Here is a 651-nt window from a genome sequence, read left to right on the forward strand (position 1 = left end):
GTGGCCTCCTGTTGTGCACTACTGTGTGGCCTCCTGTTGTACACTACTGTGTGGCCTCCTGTTGTACACTACTGTGTGGCCTCCTGTTGTACACTACTGTGTGGCCTCCTGTTGTACGCTACTGTGTGGCCTCCTGTTGTACACTACTGTGTGGCCTCCTGTTGTACACTACTGTGTGGCCTCCTGTTGTACACTACTGTGTGGCCTCCTGTTGTACACTACTGTGTGGCCTCCTGTTGTACACTACTGTGTGGCCTCCTGTTGTACACTACTGTGTGGCCGGCTGTTGTACACTACTGTGTGGCCTCCTGTTGTACACTACTGTGTGGCCTCCTGTTGTACACTACTGTGTGGCCTCCTGTTGTACACTACTGTGTGGCCGGCTGTTGTACACTACTGTGTGGCCTCCTGTTGTACACTACTGTGTGGCCTCCTGTTGTACACTACTGTGTGGCCTCCTGTTGTACACTACTGTGTGGCCGGCTGTTGTACACTACTGTGTGGCCGGCTGTTGTACACTACTGTGTGGCCTCCTGTTGTACACTACTGTGTGGCCTCCTGTTGTACACTACTGTGTGGCCGGCTGTTGTACACTACTGTGTGGCCTCCTGTTGTACACTACTGTGTGGCCGTTGTACACTACTGTTGGCC

The sequence above is a fragment of the Cherax quadricarinatus genome, chromosome 1, assembly GCF_038502225.1.
Source record: "Cherax quadricarinatus isolate ZL_2023a chromosome 1, ASM3850222v1, whole genome shotgun sequence".
NCBI lineage: Eukaryota > Metazoa > Arthropoda > Malacostraca > Decapoda > Parastacidae > Cherax > Cherax quadricarinatus.